We start from the raw sequence: 17,013 nt of genomic DNA on the forward strand, positions 1-17,013 counted from the left end.
CAAAGGGATGGGGATGCTCTACGTATGAGATCAAACATAATAATTCCATCCTGAGAAAAATGGAAGATAGCCTGCTACCCTTCCTTTTATTCATGTGCTTATAAACTGTCATCTCAGATAGACTCCTTGTCTTCTTTCTAACCTTTTCTTGGCTTTACTGCCTTAGGGCATGAAAAAAGGATCTTTCCAGATCTGAAAAAAATTTTAAGGATAAAAATGGCATTTTATGAGAGATCTATGGTATTCATTGAATAAAAACCTAATTTTTGACATGGATATAATCAAAGTAATAAAGATTCAGGTAACTCAGAAGTATCTTTCATATTCAAGATGTTCATAGTAACATCCCATTAAATTTTGGTGTAGCAAAGGGACTGTAAAAACACCGTCAGCAATTAGATTACCAGATTAATTCTGGAAATGTGAACTCCAGTGTTGTGTCTTACCAGCTGGAAAATACCTGGAGGATCTCTGACTTCCAGATAGACAGAGATGGGCAGATGCCTCATCTAAAAGTTGGGAACCTTCCATGAGATGTCCTTTTACCTCTGTTAAATTTAACTAACTGGACAGCGGTCTCGCCCGCACGCATGAAACGCCGTAGCTGTAAGGTTAAGCTGTAGTGGGACAGCAGTAGGTCTCTATTTACAAAATCCAGTTGAGCATAAATAGGAAAACAGTCAGGACTAAAGCTTAGCTTAACCCCTGAAAAGGGCCCCAGTTAGGTTACTCTGCCCACCTAAGGTTTTCTTTCCATTTTTGTCTCTTCCTCTGCACCCTCCCCTTGGCTCGGCCCCCGACGGGTCCAACCCGCGGAGCGGAGCAGAGCACCTGCGCTGCCGCTGGCGCTCGCACCTCGGACAAGCCAAGCAGCTGTGGATTAACTGAGGCTGGACAAAGTAATTCCCTGGCTGTGAAGCAGCTCTGCTGAGCCAGGTAATTGATGAGCATTAACTGTTTCTCCTCTAGTAAAGGCTGAGCTAATCTGAGGGGTTTGCTCATTCATTTCTATAGTATTGCTGAATAAGATTCGAGCTGAGGTCACTAACGGCAGAGCTGAGGACCTGAGATGCTCTTTGATCCCGGTAGCAGTGTAATCTATGCTTGTGTTATGTATAAACCTGAGCGCCCAAAGATTTTACTTAGTAAAGATCACTCTAGAAAGCAGACAATATAGGTTTTTCAGTATTTAATGAAATAATGGGCAGGTTTTGCATGCTCTGATTTCTGTATTTTAGTAGTAAATAGCGTAGCTAAACTTCCCTTCTTGCCCAAATAGATTTTAGAGGTTTCCAGCTCAAGCAAAGGGAATGGCAGGACCAAACTAGCTCTTTATTCAAAGCGGAGTTTGCATCCCGACATTAAAATATATATATGTATGCTCGCCCTTTACCTGCAAGAAGGGTTGCGAATGGTATTTAATCTTCAGAACACCTTTATGACGTGATTAGCAATGATCATCTGCGTTATTTTACACCTGACAAAAGTTAAGTTAGTTTTACACAATCATTTTTGAGCAAAACCCTCCGGTTTGGGACCTGGAGCTCATGACAGTGCAGCAATGGGGCACTGTCTGAAAAATGGGCGTCTGAAAAAATTTTCTTGCTCATATGTTTCAGGTGTTGTAGAATTAAAACTTCAGTGAATTAAACAGCGGCCTGATTGCTACTGATTTTGCTAAGCTTTCTCTTCTGCGCGTGTCTGTACAATATATACGTCTAAGCTGGTAGCCTTGTACCTTATTGCATAAGGCAGACTCTTGAGGTCATACGAGATTACAATCCATAGCATCTTTGAGTTTGGCTACATCCATTTCTGATCACACACTGGATTTCTTCAAGTTTCTTTGTGCCTGGAAGCAAGAGCTCACGCGCACAGGCTCCTTCAGTCCCCGTATGTTCGGGCTGAAAGCTGATCGTGTCGGTATGGGAACAGGGAAGGTGTGTTACTGACCGTGGTAAAAGTTTTAGGTTTTTTGAGCTTTGGGCTGAGAGTGGCACAGTCAGCTGTGTTTGAATTGTGATTCAAGTTATTTGTCCATTTAAAAGCAAAATCAAGTAAGCTTTATTCTGCAGGAAGGGTTATTTTAAATGTTTTCATACTGAATCATATAAAACCACTCTCTCAGAGGTGCAACACTAAAAGTGAAAAAAAAAAAACCCAACTGCAGTTGCTCTCTGCATTGTCTGTGCAAACAACCTTTTTTCCAAAACTTTTTGTAAAAGCCCACTGGAAGTCAGGGATCTTGTGACAGGGAGCAGAGCTGCCAAGGGCGAGAGGAGCTTGTTTTGCAATTGGGCCCGGGGGGCATCGCTGCGCCTGGGAGCCAGGCTGCAGATGTAAAACACGTGCTTTTGAGGGCTGGACGGGGGGGCTTTCCTAAATAAATGTATTTCCTAAACAAATATAAATAGATTCTCTGCCGTGCGCAGGGGAAACCTGCTGATATTATCACAGTGAACCTTTGATCTGTTGATCTGGAACTGCTCTACTTGGTGAAACCATTTTGAGAGACACGTGCTAAGTGCCATAAAACCAGGGTTGGAAAGGTATGTAGGGCACTAGGACAGGAGGGTGGGGACCGATCCCTGCAGGGCTGGGGGGGGCTCTGCCTCCTAGGAAAAAGCTGAATCTGTAAAAGAGAAGTCTCTTACAGCCTGCCTTGCAGAAAGAGCGCAAGTGCAAAGCAATGGGAAAAGACGAAATTTTGCGACAATTGGGTCCCCCGAAAGCTAGCCGTCTCCATGCCTTGTCTCAAATGGCAAACGAAACTGCTTTTCGTGCACCCTGCGGAGAAGATGTGCCCCCGCCCCACCACCCCGCTCAGCGGCGAGGCGATGCCTCCTGCAGCTCACCGGGCTGGGGAGGGCACTGCCCGAAGCCAGGCTCGGCTGGGAAACCCACAGCTCTCCCTAGGGCTGCTCGTTGGGGCGAGAGGCTGTTTCTGGCCATAATCTCCTTATAGGCCTGCATTAATCATCTGTTTCCCAGCGATGGTCAAATAAGCGCTATTGCACTGGATGGTCCGCTCCACTTCGTTACCTAGTATAACTGATAAGACTGTAAATCTGCTTCTGCTTGTCTACTTAAATTATCTTCCCTCCCTTTCTTCCTCTTTTACCTTCCTCCTTCCTCAATTCCCCACTTTTTTATGATACCCGTAACAGTCCAAAGTCTGCAGCGTTTTGCTTTTTGTTGTTCCTCTTCTTTCCCATCCAGAATGCATTACCCCAGGGGCAGCATTAACAATTTGTGGTCAGGCACGAGGTTGAGATTTCGTGGTGTTTGATTCACTGCCGAATCAAACCGAGGGAGCCGCCGTGTTTCCACCCTGCCCCGGCTGGGCGTGCAGCCCCGCGCCGGGGAGCCGGCATGGCCAGTCCTCGAATCTCGAGGGCAGACGACAAGGTGCTGCTCTTCGCTGCTAACCTATCGCTGCTTTACTGATTAAACACCTGCAGCAAGTCGGAGCCCTAAATACTGTTTCTCTGGCGTGATAATCAACAGAAAATGAGCATGTACGAACTGCAGCCCCGTGGCCCTCCGGCGATGCTGTGCTTTATCGCCTCTGCTCCCAGGCTGACGAAACCAATGGATTTTGCTTCGGCAGCAATTTTTTTTTCCCCTTTCCCCCTTTCTTCTCTAATGAAAAGTTTCTCGCAGCATAGAGGCTGGAGACACAAATTAATGCCCTTTAATTACCCACCCCTAATATACAAACCCAAAAGGTTTCTCACATCATTCTTTCAATGTTTACTGAAATAAGAGACTTTGCTCCGGCAGACCTCTCCTTCACCAGCCAAAACTCACGCTGAAGGTTAACAGCTCCCGAAGTTAATGATTATCTTTCCTTGTTTGCTCAGTGTTTCAGAGTTAAAACATGTAAATACGACTCCCCCGTGTAATTGCTGTGGTCAGCCAGCGACGAGCACTGCAGAAAACATAAACACGTCTATTAGCAGAGAAAAATGTTCCTCCCTTGCCTGGCCTCCCCGGGCTCCCAGAAGTGTCCGACCGCCCAGAAAAGAGCCAGCGCAGGATAACACCATCCCACTCGGGCTGGCGATTACACAGAGCCTGCTATGAAAACCCCCTCTCAAAATAGCAATTTCTAATCTCCCCCGAGGCCGTTTCAGGTTTCTAATCCAGCAAAGCTGTCCATACTGTAACATGCTGCGATTGCCGGGCCTTTATTAGAAACCCCTCTCGGTTACAGCATTTACTGGGTCAGGGGACTGATGGCAAGGCTTGCCTGGGCAGAAATAGCTGCAAATATTTTTGGGAGACAGATCTGAGATAGTGGTTGATGCCATGACCTGGCTGCACCTTACCTGTGAGCGCTGGACGTTACCGAAGGCTCATCTGTGTAGAAATACAATGCAACACCAGCTCCTAATTCGGTATTTTCTGAGGACTGAAAGCAATCTCTGCTTTTCTTGAGACAAACGCAATAGCTGCTCCTGTCCGATCGCTTTCCAATTACATAGAAACGGCCTGAACACGTGTGACAGTCAAAGCTTTCTGGGCAGCGTCACAGGAGCGGACGTTTTGCCCCTGTACCTTGGCTAAATTCCAGCTGGGATAATTGCGTCTGCCTCTCGCCCACCTTTCCCTGGGCGGTTCTGACTGTCTCGGAGGACCTGATGTGCTGCAGAGGTGGGGTGACATGACCGATGTGGGTAGCTTGCAGGCAAGTAGGTGATATTTGCAGCATTAATGGGGATCCCTCTGGCAGAAGGCGCTATATAAATGTAACCTCATCGCTCACAAAGCGAGTCAGCATCCTCGTGCGGGGCTGTACACAAGCAGGCGGCATTAGGCAGGCAATGAGCTGTTAAATCTCCTCCTGCTCCAGGAGCTGTAAGAAGCTCCCTGCATCCCAGGATGATATTTAGACTTTGGGGCTCTGCTTGAAGAGCTACAGGCTCCCAAAGGGGCTCAGCTGCAGGGACGGTGGGGGCTGTCCCGGGACCCTGCAGTGTCTTGGCTGCTCGGGGGGTTGGGATGCTGCGGCTGAGCCCCGTCTGGGGATTTGCCTTGGTGGTTCCCGGTCCGTACGGCTGTGCCGTGCAGCCCGGTGTCCCTGCCCAGGGAGAGGGTGCAGCGGGATGGGGAGGCAGCGGGGAGCTCAGGCTGGTGGGCAGCGCTTTCCGTGCTTTTCCCGCTTGCACGTCCTGCTCTGCAAAGGCATTTTAAGCAGAACCACCCCCAGTCCTGGGTTTGCAGGATAGGGAGGTTCAAAGGCCCCATACAGTGAGACCATGGTGGTGAGCGGCAGCGTGCTGCACCGAGACACCTCCCTGCCGCCAAACCCAGAGGGGGGAAAAAGCTTCATAGAACTTGGGAAATTAATTGAGATGTGTGAGAGCCCCGGAAAAACCGAGCACTGCTAACGTCGTTGGGGTGTGCACAACCCTGCGCCTCTCCAGGAACGGCCCCCGCCGCCTCCCAGCCCCCTCTCCCCTCGCCGTCCCCGCGTGCACCCTCAGCAGCCCGTCTGCAAAGCACATTCACGGGGAAGACGACAAATACAGCGTGTTTTGTTTCTTTATTTAGCACGTTCCTCCCGAGAGGCTCCGAGGTCTTGAACTCAGGGTTTTACTGAGCTTGCTGTTTATCCGCCTGGCCCTACGTGCGCGTGCGCGGGGTGGGGGGTGGGGGGGGTCGCTTTGGTGGCAGCGGTTTCCTCCCCAGCAGGGCGAGCTCCCGGGGGCCGGGGGGGTCCGGAGCAGCCCCGTCCTGCAGCCGACGGCCTGTCAGTGAAGTCTGCAGCAGCCCCTGCGCCCGCATGGTGACCAGGTCGGCCGGCCTCCCCCAGGGTTTTGCTTTTGCATTGTGCTGTTGACGTTTGTCCACATATTTTAGCCTCATTTTGCTGTTCTTTTTTGCCCCATCCCTCTCTCTTTTTATTAACATCGTTTAGCCAATGCTCGGGAAGTCTCCTGCACCCCGTGAAGCCCAGAGTCCCTGTTGCTTCCCCCTGCTCTCCCCTTCGCCTCTGGCTGGCTCCGTGCCCCATCTCCCAATGGTCACCTGTGCCCTGTCCTGTCCCGAAGCCTTCCCGGCTCCGCACTGCACACGAGGGGAAAAAAAATGTTATCCGAAGCTTAATGCGGGGCCCCGAGCAGGGCTGGTGTGGGGCTGGCATCACGCTTTTGCCCCACACCGTGGGTCTGGCCGGCTGGAGCCCTGCGTAGCGTGGCCAAAAGGAGAGCCCTCACCTCGCTCAGCCGCCCACCCCTGGCCTGAGAAGACCCCACGGGGGCGTGGGGCCGGCGTGTCCCCGGTGCTGGATGCTGCCAGCACGGGGCAGTGACTCATTTTGCCGCTCGGGGCTCTGGGTGTGGATGTCTCACTCGTTTCTCGCCTTGGCAGCAGCAGCTTCGCCTGATCAAGGGCTTTTGCTCCCTGCCCAGCAGGGCACGGGGTGGCGGGCGCTCACGGTCCTCGGCCGCTGCGCAGCATCTGATCACATCAGGTCACAAACTTGCAGCAAAACTACCTGCCCCGGCCCTCGCTTTCCTAGAAATCCAGCGGCCGGCTCGGCAAGCAGAAACCCAGTCTTATTAAATCAACACAGCAGGGACCATTACACGGAGGGTTGCATGACGAAGCGTTTGCAGCTGTGCCAGAGGGTGGGGGGATGTTTTTTAATCTTTGGTTTTTTCCATTTGAGCTAGAGAGGCAAAGCGGCCCTTGGAAACGGCACAGAGGGACACAGCCTGCGTGCACAAGCTGGCAAATCGGGCGTTTGAGCTGGGTCCGGCCGCTGGAGCCCCGCAGCCCACGAGGTTGCCCTGCCTGCGGCCGGCAGTGTGTGGGCACAGCTCCTCCGCCACCAGCCCTGGCGCGGGGCAGGCTGCCGGGCAGCCCGGGGCGGCAGGCGAAGGCGCTGGGAGCTCCCACTGGAAACCAGCGCCAGCCCAGGGAAGCAGGCTGCCGGGCGCTGTGCTGGGGCCGTCAGGTGCTCAGGCTAGTGGCCTTGGAAGAAAAATTATTTCAGTGCAATGAACATAACCTGAGATGAGGCTGCAGCAAGGGGACACGGGCAGCATGCCCAGCCGTCCTGGGGGGGTGGGAGCCCTCGCAGCCCTTCTCCAGCCCTGACCACGCAGCAAGGCCGCCCCTTGCCATTGCTTTCCTTTGCATCTCTCGGCTTTTCTTTTCTCTTTGCGTTTTTTCCCCTCTGTTCGCTCTTTTTTCTTGTTTTCTTTTTCCCTTTTTCCTTTTTTTCTTTTTCCTTTTTTCCCTTTCCTCTCCTCTCCTTGCCTCTTTCTCCCTTTTCTGCTGTGCCACAATCGGACAAAGCCTGACAGCCAGCAGCCGTTACTGGCTTTGTGAGCCACTGGTGTCCAGCAATGCCAAGGCCTGACTTGGCTGGCTGGGACAGGACCCCTTCCTGGGGGGAAGGAGCCCCCCGGGTGCCTGCGGCTGCCTGGGAGGGAGCCCGGCCGGGTCAGGGTGCCACATCCGAGCCCCCTGACCGTACGAGCTGTTGTTCTGGCGCCTGTTAGGGAGCATTAACACGCTGCGGTTTTGCCACTCAGAAATCCCAAGACTTGTAACAGGAGCTGGGGCTTTACCCAACGCTGTCGGTGCGAAGGGCTTCATGGAAACTTCTCTGGTTTCGGTGGGTGTCAGCTCTGAAAACCAAGCTTCTCTCCTCTGAGCCGTGCCGCGGGCCCCTCGTTTCAGGTGTGTAGGAGGGCGGCAGGGGGGCTGTGCGAGCATCTCCCGCTTTCACATCAAAAGTGGGTGAAAGCTGCCCCTGGGCGGGCCCAGCCGGGCTTCCCGGGCACCGGCAGCAGCAGCAATATCGGTAGAGCTGGTGGTTACCGCTGTCCCCCATTTTTTTCCCATTTTCCCCTCTTTTTCCCATTTTTACGTGAAGCCGAGCTGCACAAATGTTTGATCCCCTGAGGCGCTGGACTGAGAAGCGAAAAGTGGGTGCTGTCCTCCCGGGGGAATCTCCCTGCAGTCGGCACCGTCCGGCTCCAACGCTGCCTAAAACCCGGCTGAAAACGCCTGTGCCTGGACTGTCTGCAGCCCTGCCGGGGCGCGGGGTGCTGGGCAGGGACCTGCCTGTATGCGGGCAGGTTACGGGATGGATGCTGAAGCCACCCGACGGGCAAGGACATGGACCTGAGGACCGTCCCCTCTGCTCCCCATCGCTCAGCACCCTGCCACCGCCCTGGATGACATCTCCTTGGTAGGAGCTCTGAGCGGCATCTGGTTTGGCTTCGCCATGGCTCCCTGCGACCTCCTGGTGCTACAGGCTTGATTTTAAGGGAAGATGAAAGCGTGGCAGGGACGCGGAGGCGGCGGAGCCGGCCCCGTGCTGAACGAGGCTCAGGCTGGCGCTGATTCCTCGACGGAGCGAGCAGCCCTGCCGCTGCGAGCGGGGCGCTTGCAAGCCCTCACCCTTGGAAAAAACCACACACACGCTAAAACAAAACAAAACAAAAAAAAATCAGGCCAAGCTCTAGCAACGTGGAACTTGTTTTGTTATAGATGAACTGCTGCAATACACCCCAGGCGCTTTGCAGAACTGGCCGTTTAACCTACTCTTCCGATGCTTGGGGTTTTTTTTAAGACAGGCGCACTACAAATTGCCATCCGCGCTTTTATGGGGAGGTCGCAGACTGCAAAGATGTTCGTCTTGCCTCTGCGCATCTCCAGGAGGCCGGGAGCTGGGGGGGGGGTTCACCCCTAAGCACCCCAGCCCCGGGGCTGGGGGACACGGCCATGGCCGGGAGCCAAGACCCTTCATTTCAGATTAGAAATGCCTGCGTATCGACTGATTTAATTCTTCCCCGAGCATCTGCCGTCTCCTCGCAGGGGCTGCTGGAGCCTCCCCGCTCCCCCGCCGGGAGAGCCCTTTGCCGGGCGCAGCCGGGTGGTTTCCTTCCTGGAAAGGTTTCAGGTGCCGCCCGGAGCGCGAGAGGGTTTTGCTGACCCTGCAGCCTGGAATCGTACTCCTGGGCTTGAGACACCTCCCGAAGCCCTTCTTGGCCCCGTTCCCTGCTCCTCCGTCCCCAGGACAGGCTGTAATCGTCTCTTGGCAGGACAGCCCTGACCTGAGCGCTCCGGCTCCCAGCAGATTTCCCCAGCCTCGCCGAGTTTGCAAAAAAACCCAATGATTTATTCTCGACAGCTCGGCTGGGCGGAGAAAAAAACATGTTGCTTTTTACGTCTATTCTTAATTTTTTTTTTTTTTCTTATAAGAGAAGTTGCCAATAATAATAGAGCAGGAACAGCTCCCGGCCCCGTAACCATCAGTTTTCTACCCTTTTTTGTACCAAGTGCCAGCCTGGTCTTTTGCCAGCCCAAAGTCTGCTGACAAAGTGTCCGGCAGCGACGCAGCTGGGGTTTAGCGATGGTGTGAGCGAGCTGTGCTCCCTCAGCCCCAGACGGTGATGGGGACGGCAGGTGACACCCGGCCCTTTGCTGCCATTTGCAGTCACTGGGAGGTGACAGCTGCCCCCCCCAAATAGCTGGTTAGGGAAATACGGCCGGATGAAATGCAAAAAACAACACAGACAGATAGGGCTTATAGGCCAGTGCTTCAGGATGGGAATTTTCTGGGAATACATTTCTGCTGGAAATAAGAAGATGGTTCCCAGTCTTTCTGGTCCCATGGGAGTCAGTGGGGGGGGCACCTACTGCGCCCCTGCAAGACCGGACCTGGGAAAAGCCCCGCCGCGACGGGCAGAGGAGGAGCTGGGAAAGTTTGACTCAGCCCTGGCGAGGTGGGGTTGGTTTGTGTTAACTGGTTTCCTTGTTTGCACTGGGCGCGGGGCTGGCGAGGGAGCCGGGCTCTGCCCCGACAGTCCCCACCCCGCAGCCGATGCCGCCCCGCATCCCCGCAGACCCGGCGTGGATAAACACGCTCTTTGCCTTATGGGGGGTGGGGGGAAAGACACCAGTGTATTAAATTTTGACCCTCCAGGTTATTCACTATGTAAATATATGCTCTTAAATAATCAATCAAAGCTGTAAAAGTTAGTTAATGTCTTCCTTGTGTCTCTGCTTGCCTCCTTGCAGAGCTCCGCAAGGTCTGTGGCCATAAAGCACAGCCAAAAATGAGTTTATTCAGCTGAGGATCTAGTGACGATGGAGACCAAGAGGCAGCCCAGGACTGGTGGAGATGGAGCAGGATGGAGAAAGCAGGATTATCGCCCGGGGTGAGGCTGGCATTGCCCAAATTGTGGCAGGAAAGGGCCAGCACCCAGCCGTGCTCCCGCAGGACCTGGACACGATGTCTCTGTCCCTGGGCAAGGAAAAGCCGCATCCCTTTGAGCACTGAAGCTCGGGAGTCCCGTTTGCCACCAGCCCCTTTCCCCAGCAGCCCTGGCTCCCCTGCCCTCCCCGGGGGTGTCCACAGGGCTTGACCCCCATGTCCGTGCTGCCCGGGGTGCCCGGTGGTGGCAGCGGCTGCGGGAGCGGGCTGACCCCAGCATCCCAGTGCTGGGACGGCTGAGCCTTCCTCCCCCCGGCAAGCCCTGGGCTCCCCCGCTCCCCGCCGCGGCGCTGGCCCACAAACCCAGCTGCAAACCCGGGCTGTGCAACAGCTAAATATTGGGAAACTGGGCGGGTGCCAAGGACTTTGATCCCCAGCCATAAAAACCTCCTCCACAAGCTGACTTCTCTTGCGAAATAACCTCCTGGGGGGGGGCTGAGCAGCCGCGAGCTGCCCCCGCTGCCTTTGCAGCCCCAGAAAAGGGGGTTTGGCTGGTAAAACGGTGGCATCGCCTGCAGCCTCATCCCGTAGAGGTGCTGTGCCGGTGCTGGGCAGATGCGTGTTGCACCAAATACATGCATTTACCTTGGACTGCTCCCAAGCGCTGCTGCGCTCCTCCCCGCTACGTCTGCACGTACCAGCTGCGGCAAGGCCAGCTGAAAAACCTTCCCAGTTGGGAAATGCCAAGCAGAGGGCACATGCCCGGCGCGGCACCAAGCCCCTTCTTTGGGAGCTGCCCGGCGGGGCAGGACAAGCGGCGCTGCCCACCCCGGCGCCGGGGCGCGGGTGCAGCGCTGCGCAGCGGGCGGCTGGAGCTGCAGCACCGACAGCTGCATTCTCAGAAGTGGATGTTGGTGTTTGCCTTAAAAACCTTATAAAAGGGTTTTGGGGGCTTTTTTTATGGTTTGATGGTTTTTTTTCTTTTTTTTTTTCGGTGGGGGTGCTCAGCAGCCACAGCCCACCCCGGCTTGGGGTGGGTGATGCTGAGCTGTTGGGTGCAAGCCCTGCCCTGTGCTGGACGTGCAATATCAGCCTGGCTGGGTATGAAAGGGCCACAGGTGCCCTCTGCTAAAGAGCTCAATGAGCCACTGATGAACGATTTCTTTTTCCCATTTTTATCTTTATTTTCACTCCAACACCAGCCAGCGTGCTGGCGGAGCTGGGCCCTTAATGTTATTTAGAGGCAAAGATGAGAAACAAAGAGAATTTTTTGGGAACGCCGAGTTGCAGCTTGATCAAATCAAGGCAAAATGGGGTCTGGACAAAGGTGGATGCGTAAAAAGGCGGCGGAAGAGCTTCTCATACCAAGAAGCCTCCCATCGAGGCAAACACAAACCCTACCCCTGAAACGCCGCCAGATCCACAGAGGAGGTGATGGTCCCCCCCGAGCCGCTGCTGCAAACATCCCGGGTTTCCAGGCGGACACAGAAAGTGCAGGACCACGGCTCCTGCGGTCACAGCCAGCCCTGCCGTGAGCTGCTTTTATTTCTCCGTTCCGTGGTTAAAGCCAGATTTTCCCCGTTCTTGCTTGTCACTTTTATTAGCGTTTCTGCTCCTTTATTTATAACTGCAGCCTCGTCTCTCGCACCCATGGACACACGAGCGAGACGCCTCTGCACCAGGGGCTGATCGTCCTGGGGACGTGCCTCAATCCGCCACCGTGTCCCCAGTCGTCCCCTGGGACCAAGAATTTTAGGGCATCAGTGCCATAAAGCCTTAACATCGCTCCAGTGTCACCTGGCTCCCCAAGCATGGCAATAACTCGCCCTGCCAAGTAACCCGAGTGGCGTCCAGCGTCCCCCTCCCCGTCTCGCCGCGGCTGAGCTCCAGCGGACGCGCTGTCGCTCGCGCCTGGACTTTACGATTTTGCAACCTGGAGCCGCTCCCCTCCAGGGCGACGCTTTGCCCGCAGCACCCAGCTGGGTCCCCCTGTGCTTCGGGAGCGTCCGGCCGCTGCGGCTCCTGCTGCTGGCTGGGACCGAGCGAAACTCGGTGCATCGGTGCCGAGCGGTGGAGCTCGCTGCAGGGCTGGGGCTGCCGCTGCCGGTCCCCGGGGTGCAGCATCGGCTCGGTAGCGTGGGAGAGTTTCCTTTTCTATTAGCGAGCGCGCTGAACTTTCCTATACCCCCCACCAAGTTCCCATGGATTGGGGTGAAATCAGGGTTTGGCTCCGCATCGGCCCCTGCGCAGCGCCTGGGAGACGGGCCCGGTTCTGGTCCCAGGGGAGGGGACGGAGGCAGCATCGCCAGCGCCTTCGCCCTCCCACCGCACCCACCGGGGCCACGGCACCCACCAGCTCCGCAGAGCTGAGCACGGACACGGCACCCGGCCCTTTCTCCGGAGAAGGGAATTTTTTTTTAACCAAAAAAAAAAATATCCCAACCCCAAACATGTTTTTAAGGAGAAACAAAGATTAGAAATACTGTAAGTGGTGGAGACAAAGCACCAAAAATAGCACCCGAAGTTTCCTCCGTGCGCTCTCCCTGCAGGCAGCCTGCACTATATTTGTCTTCACTTGCCATTTCTGCTGCAATCAATTTGCAATTGCCGCTGGCGAGGAACCCATCTATTAAAAGCTTGACTGAGATCTGTGGCAAAGATGTCTGTAATAAAAAAAATCTGGCCATTTGTTAAAAAAAAAAAAAAAATAAAAAAAAAAGTGTCCTTCTCTGCAGATCCTCCTGGCCCCAACAAAATCCACTGAAATCGTCACCGGCTGCGCCGTCCGGGCTCGGGAGCAGCCGTGGAAACCCAGAGCAGGTCTCCTTCCACGTGGGGAGGGATTTGCTCTGCAGCCGCTCGGAGGCTTGGAAGCACTTGGCGGTTGCTGCATGTCAGTGCCTTATCTCCGCGATTCGCTGCAGGCCACCCCGGGGAGGTGGATTCCTCCGGGGTCAATTGCTTTTATCACAAAAACAAATGTTTTCTATCATCCCTTTCATCCCAGGATGAAAGCGCAGATAGAAATCACGCGACTCCCCGCGCTGCCTTGGTGGGCCGTGCTGCTGGGCGCTCGCTCTCCCCCCCCCCAAAAAAAAGGGGTAGGAGGGACAGGGAAAGCAAAGGGGAGCCTGGCGCGCTCCCTGCATTTGCCTAAAAAATGGAATGCCTAAAAAAAATAACCCCCCCGGGCTCTCCGGAGGCAGCTCTGCCCCCGGCTTTCTGCCCCAAAGCATCGCAGCCAGCGCTGGCACCGGCCTGGTTTCTGCTGGAACTGGGCGCCCGCCCGAGCCCCCGCCGCCGGCGGAGGGGACGCTGCGAGGAGGGTGACGGGGCCGTTTGGGGAGGCTGAAGGCACGCAGCCTGCGTAGCCAAGCAAAACAGCGGCTGCGGGGGGATACAATTGCTGCCTATAAATAGCGCCGGGAAGCAAGCATTAGGGAGGGAAAAAAGCTATTCAAGCTAAAGGACAATGTTGGCACAAAAGCAAATAGATATAATTAGCCATTAATAAGCGAAGGCCAAAGATTAGAGAGAGTATCTAATATCAGAAAAGTGAGAGCTCGGAAGGCTTTCGGGGGGGAAGGGTAGAGGAGACCTCGACCAGGCTGTGGCTATTTTTTAAAAGCCATTAAGTTATGAGCTGGCAAATGCAGCCTGCTGTGATTGCAGATGAGCCTTTTTTTCTGTGTAAAAGGGAAGCTTTGGCCTCTCCGTGACGACAGAAACCGCAGCGGGACCTGGGGAAGCTGCCCCATGCACAGCCCCGCGGGTACAACCCCGATCCCCACCGCTCCCTCCTCCCTTGGGCAGGGATCGATCGATCCCAGCCCTTCCTGGAGCCCTTTGTGCCCGCTCTGCCCTTCGCAACCCCCTCAGGGACCAAATCTGCCTGCAGAGATGCTTTAATGCCCAAAGCTTCCCAGCAATGCTGGGAGGGGGGGAGGTGCTGGCCCCTGGCCGCAGGCATGCCCCAGCCCGGGGATGTGGGGCTCGGGAGGGTTTTTTTCTCACCACGGTTAAGGCATCGTGCTGGCAGTGGCAGCTCCCGCCAGCCCGTCCCAGCGAAGGGCTGCTGCAGCGGGCCACATCCTGCACAGCCAGCCCAAGGCCCTGCGTGGTCAGCGAGGCACGATGCCCCTTGCACCCTCCCCATCTCCGGAAAATATCAAAGCGACCAGCCTGGAGCCCTGCAGAGAAGAAAACCCTCGCAGAGATGCAACCCCCTGGGGCAGCGACGCAGGGAGAGCTCCAGTGGAGGGAGCAGAGGGGTCCAGGGGAGGTGGTGGGTTTTCTTTCCTTTTTACGAAAGCAAACCTGAAGAAACAAGGACACGAGGGACAAGCGACAGCGAGCCCCGAGCTCGCTTGCCTCGGCCCCGCTGACCTTTGAACAGCAACCGGCGGGAGCAAAGTTGGCGCTGGCATTGCAGCAGCCCCGAGAATTTGCAAAACTCTTGCTCCCACCCCGGGCAACGGACGGATGGGCACCCGCCATGCCCGTGTGCGCCCTCCTGCGTGCCCCGTGGCAGAGCCGGACGCAGGCACCGGCACCTGGTGCGACCCCCAGGGTGCTCCCGTGGGAACCCCAAGAGCCCGGCCTTCGGGGCAGAGCCGTAGCTCAGCTCCCTGGGGATCGCCGTGGGCAGCCCCGGCAGCGCTTTGCGGGTACAAACCCCAGGGCAGCTCTGCTCGCCCCTGGTGAGAGCAAGAGCCCTGCGCAGGCGGGGAGCGGGCGAGGGGGCCCCGTTATCTGCTGCAGTCACTGCAGGCTGCTGCCACGGCTTGGTTCTGCTACTGGGGGAACTGGGGGATTAATTTTCCCTTCGCAGAGAGCCCGTTGCCTTTCTGGAAGACACGTTTTAGCCGAGAAGGCATTAGTGGCTTGAGTGCACATTGTACGGTCTGTGCTGTGCGGGGAGGTGGGGTAGATAAAGCCGTCATCTCCCTGGCCTTGAAACCCTTTGGCTTCACCAACTCCTGCAGCAGCGTCCTGCGCCGTCCCTCGCAGGGCCAGCAGCACCTCGGCTGTCAAACGCCGTCGTCCCCGTGCAGTCACGGGGCCCCATCCTGTCCCGTCCTGCGCAGCATGTGTCCGGGCTGGGGGTGAGACTGGAGGGCTGCTCCTGCCTTGGGGCTCAACCAGCTCCCGCGGCTGGGGCTGGGGTGCAGGCAGCAGTGCAGGCAGCGGTGCAGGCAGCAGTGCAGGCAGCAGCGAGCACCTGTGTGTCTATACCGGGTATGGTGGTGACAGAGAGACGGTTCCTCCTCGGTTGCTATTTCCAGCGGATGAAGTCACTGGGCTGCAGCGGCTGAGCTCAGCGGAGGGTGAGTCAGTGCCGGCCCTGCCAAGGTGCTGTGCGCAGCCCCCGCCGCGCAGCAGCCCCCCGTGCCCCACGCGAACGCGGCAGCGCTGCGATGCCCGAGGGCCGAGTTCAGTGGGATTCAGGCTTTGCAGCAAAGCGGAGTCGGGCCCCCAGCCCCACTGCGGCTTCCCTGCAGGATGCCCCCCCGGGCTCAGCTCTCCCCCCACGGTCCCACGGCCACCAGCTCCAGGCAGCACCCAGGAGCTGCTTTTCAGAGCCCCCTCGGCGTTTGTCCCAAACGGCCGCATGTCCCTTCAGTGGGAACGTCCCTCCCGGGGCCGCGGGGTGCCCCAGCCCGTGGTCACAACGTGCTTTTTGTTTAAAAATCCCGACGCACGCTTCCACGCTCGCTCTCGGCTGCAAACAACTGTGCTGTGGCCATCGGTCCCAACGCAGCGCCGCAGCTCATCAGCTCTCGCTGCCTCCCGACGCAGGCGTCCAGTATGGGACGCAGGCCCTGCGGTCACCCAGGACACTGCATGGCCGCAACTGCTGCTCGCTGGGCACCAGCCATGGCTGGAGCCTCCCCAAACCCGCCTGGGCTGCCCGAAGGGTGCGCGGGGGCTGTGGGAGTGGGGAAGGGACTGAGCTGCCACGGCGGCTTTCACGCCAGCAGGGCTGACACCACTGGGAGCCTCCCCCCTCTCCGATCCACCCGTCGAGCTCCATTTGCTTTTTTAGAGGTGTTTTCTGCTGCGGGGGTTAAGGCCCGCGAGGCAAACCCGCCGCTGGCTGTTTGTGCCAAAGCAGCGCGTGGGCCGGGCGGGTGGGCGCTGCTGGCTGCACGGCAGGGCAGGAGGGGGTGATGCCACCCTGTTGTCCCCCCCCAGCACCGCAGCCTGGTCACAGCCTTGCACTGGAGCAGGGGACCTGGTCCCTGGGGGTGGCAGGTATGGGGACACATGGGGCTGGACGTCGCTGCGGTGGAGGTGGGTGTCCCGGAGCGGAGGGGCTGTGCTCCCCAGGCTCTGAGCACAGCCTCCGCTCCGGCCCCTTCCCCACAGTCACGGCGCAGGACGGTTAAATCCTCCGCCACGGCCACGATAACACAAATTCGCTTTCCGAAGAAAGAGAGGAAGCGAGAAATCCCCGGCTGCGCCGTGCGGTGTAACCCGTTGCCGGCCGGGGCAGGCAGCTGCCCGCCTCCTTCCTGTGCAGTCTGATTTAGTTTGTTTGCCTTCTCCAAAGCAAACAGTTCTTGAAACCTGGGGGGGTGTTTGGCAAATCCCCTCCCTTGCTTATAAAAGCTGCTTCCTGGCGCAAGGTTTCCGGCATCCTGTTCCTTCCAAACAGCGCTGCCGAGGGTGGCGGGGGGATCCCAGAAATACGTGATGCTTATAACCCAGCGTCTGAGCGCTGCCAGCTGCTCCCACCGGCTGCAGGGTGGCCACGGCCATGTCTGCGGCTCTGCCACCGGCCGAGGGGACTGACACAGCCCGTGCCGGGGTCACCCGTGCCCAGCGGGGGC

At 56.7% G+C, this 17,013-nt stretch overlaps 2 long non-coding RNA genes across 2 annotated transcripts; one reads left to right on the forward strand and one right to left on the reverse strand.

The window, feature by feature from the left end:
• Positions 1 to 587: 587 nt before the first annotated feature.
• On the forward strand, positions 588 to 11,763 carry LOC142090312 (uncharacterized). Its single transcript, XR_012676495.1, has 2 exons — positions 588 to 936; positions 10,045 to 11,763. It is a non-coding gene; the product is annotated as an uncharacterized LOC142090312 (long non-coding RNA).
• On the reverse strand, positions 3,742 to 4,402 carry LOC142089973 (uncharacterized). The gene is made up of 2 exons (XR_012676370.1): positions 4,332 to 4,402; positions 3,742 to 3,931 (listed from the first exon to the last, which is right to left on the reverse strand). It is a non-coding gene; the product is annotated as an uncharacterized LOC142089973 (long non-coding RNA).
• Positions 11,764 to 17,013: the final 5,250 nt, after the last annotated feature.

The sequence above is a fragment of the Calonectris borealis genome, chromosome 18 (genome assembly GCF_964195595.1).
Source record: "Calonectris borealis chromosome 18, bCalBor7.hap1.2, whole genome shotgun sequence".
Lineage (NCBI taxonomy): Eukaryota > Metazoa > Chordata > Aves > Procellariiformes > Procellariidae > Calonectris > Calonectris borealis.